This window comes from Temnothorax longispinosus, unplaced genomic scaffold (genome assembly GCF_030848805.1).
Source record: "Temnothorax longispinosus isolate EJ_2023e unplaced genomic scaffold, Tlon_JGU_v1 HiC_scaffold_901, whole genome shotgun sequence".
Lineage (NCBI taxonomy): Eukaryota > Metazoa > Arthropoda > Insecta > Hymenoptera > Formicidae > Temnothorax > Temnothorax longispinosus.
In genome coordinates this window covers 1-3,221 of record NW_027270781.1, presented here as the reverse complement: position 1 = coordinate 3,221, position 3,221 = coordinate 1, and the positions used below count along the sequence as shown (strand labels likewise).

At 32.4% G+C, this 3,221-nt stretch overlaps 1 pseudogene; it reads right to left on the bottom strand.

Annotated features, from left to right (window-relative positions):
• Positions 1–343: 343 nt before the first annotated feature.
• Positions 344–973, bottom strand: LOC139825083 (fatty acid synthase pseudogene; annotated as a pseudogene).
• Between the last annotated feature and the right edge of the window lie 2,248 nt (positions 974–3,221).

Genomic DNA, 3,221 nt, shown 5'->3' with positions numbered 1-3,221 from the left:
AAAAACAACTCCTTTTTCTTCTAATATCAATTGCGATCAAAAATTTGATTAAACTTAGGTTATACAATAATAATTTAATGAGAGAAACACGTAGAGACTTAGAGAATTAAAGCCTACTGCAATTGTGAGAAATAGTTTTCCAAATATTATAAGCATTCCTGTAAATTTAATTTAGTGCAAAAATAAATTTTTGAGACATTACCTACTTATTCCAATAAATACACTTGGAATAACATTTTGATTTCACTTTTATTTCATGGCATTATATGTATTTAGTATTTTTCTTTGTTTAGCTTTGTATAAAACTGCTTACCCATTATATGAGCAACTGTTTCATAAATATTCATTGATCCGCCAATTTTGCTTTTTCAGCAACAACCATACTGCTTACGACAGGTCGATCTTGTAACAGAAATACTTCTAATGTATCCAAACAGGAAGATATTCGTTGTTGCAATGTACCTCCAATAACTAATTCCTTATTTTCTTCTTGCATATCCGCCACGAGTCCGACATCACCAACAGCACCCCATTGTATTGCTAAACCATGTAATCCTTCTTTCATTCTCTTCTCACAAATTTTCTCCATTACGGAATTAGCCATCCCATAATTTGTCTGGCCTGCGTTTCCTCTTCCACACGACACGGAGGAAAAAACGACAAAATGTCGAAGTTGCAGACAGATCTTTCTCGACAATTCGTCCATTTTTTTCGTCATCCATGCTTTCGATTTGAATGAATCCTCGAACGTTTGTGGCGATTGATTTTGAAATATACAATCTTTTAAAACAACTGCAAGATTAAATATGGCATCCACTGGTGCTCTTTCTTCAGCAAATTTTAATAGGGATTCACAATCTTCATGTTTCAAATTATCGTCGACTGTAACGATCTGTACATCCACACCGTAAGATCGCCATAGCTTTACTCTTGATTGCTGATAACCTGTTCTAATCCCGGTTCGTGATCTCATTGAAAATTACAATTGAGTACCATTGAAAAATAACCATTGGAAAACGATTGGAAAACCATTAGAATGTTTAGAATGGTAAATTGGCGGACGATTGGAAGAACCATTCATTGGTTAAATGGTGACAATAGAAATGATCAATGGTAACGAGTCATTATTTATCAATAGTTACATTCAATTCGTCAATTGCCATTTTCTATTGCCAATAGTGACTATTCAATTGGTCAATGGTGAATATTGCATAGCGTAATGGTGATGATCGAATTGAGTACTATTAAGCCTTGTGTCCACGATGCTAGAAGCAGTCTGAGCAGTCCGAGAGCTCGGACCGAGTTTTTGGATCGTAGACACAAAAGGCTTTAATCATGTAATTTCTCTGCATTATAACTCTATTGACAAATTCTATTGCGATTATGGATGTGATGGAGTAATAAGTCAAGTAAGAGAAGCATAATATATTAAATACATACATAATTTATTTGGCATTTATATAGAAACAGCATATGCTTCGCACGCGCCGTCGCTTATACATACATCAGAGTTATAAATAAATTAACATTTTTAACTTTTTAACTCTTAAAATACGTATACATACTTTTATACTTAAGTTCTGTTGTACAGTTATACAGTTTACAAGTATATGTCACCGCGTGTGTGTGTGAAATTACACACAATATTTATCAAAATTTTTACAAACACATCAGGTTAGCATTCCCCTTTATAAAGAACATAGATATAACGATCCTATCTTGCAATATTTTTTTATAAATATTTAAAACTCAAGTTAGACTTTGCTTTATAATTAGAATAAATAGTCAAATTTATAATAAAAACAACAAATCACGTAAAGAACACCCCACGAAAAAAATAAGTATAATCGAAATGAGTATAAACGCGAACACAGTTTTTATAATCTATTTATGTACAACACTGTTCACTGGATATAGCTTTTCATAACTTTTCACCTATATTTATCGATCAAAGATATATATGGCTTACAATTGAGTCTAAGCTCAATGACTAAAATAAATAAATGAATAAAATTAATAAAAGTAAATAATGAAAATAAAATAACTTGTCTTTGGTTTCATCGATTAGAAGATGTATAAAAAAATAAACTTTAGTAGTACAAATACTTATAACTGTGCAACGCTTTTGAGCTACTCTTTCGGGGTCATGTTGTTCAAATTGCAGGCAATAAGCTTCACACTTATTGCAGCATTGCAACATTTTGTTGAATGGCCTGTGTGATGACAGATTGTAGTTTCTCGACAGTAGGGAATTACTTTTACATAAGCTAAAGAAGTATATTGAAACATATTGTTATTTCTAAAGATAATAAAATTTAAAAAAGTGCTTGAGTATATTACGCAGGCACTACAGTTGATAGCTGCAATTTGCTAACATCTAACTGCATTTTGGCGGCAGTACCCTTCGCATATGCATGTTTCCTACTTCCCAGTCATCGATGAAGTGGCGAGCTCTTCTTTTGTGAACATGAGTGAAAGTAAATCAGTCGTGAGCTTAGTAGCAGTTGTATGATTACACATATTAAGTCTTTTACAGCTCACTGTGATATCTGTATCGCCAAGACTTTGAATCTCTTCCTACACGATAAAAATAAGTCAGTCAGATTAACACTCAAACGCATATGAAAGAATATATTATTTTTCTCACCTTAACTGCTATAGGTATGTCTTCTTTAACGTAGTTATTTTTCGGATCGATTACTTTTTTTGTTTTTTTTCGAGAACTTGGAAACTATTGGATTGTATTTAGCCTTTAGACTCTCTTTCTGATCTTGACCTTGGAGATTTAAATGAACATCATTTCATTGGTATCGTCATTCTTCTTGAAATTATTCGCTTCAAAATTATTTGTCCTTTCTAGTTGGCCATTTTTTGTGATTCCGTATTCTGATTGTAATTATCTTTTGCAGTTCGGCGGAAAGATTTTCTTGTTTGTCAAAATCCATTGGAATGATTCGTCGTGTATGTCATTTTGCACATTATTTTGTTTTGGATCACTAGTTTCAAACTTTTCTTTTAGTTTTGAGTGAGGTTTCGCATTTGCAGACATGAGGTAGTCATCTACAGACTTCAAATATCTAACACTTTTTTGCTTAATGCTGCTGCCAAAGTTAAATCTGAAGTAAATGAATAAAAGTTAGCTCACAAGATGACGAATCACTTAAATTTTCTTTAACCCCTCACGGAAAAAAAATTGTAGTAACTATGAAATGACAACTATT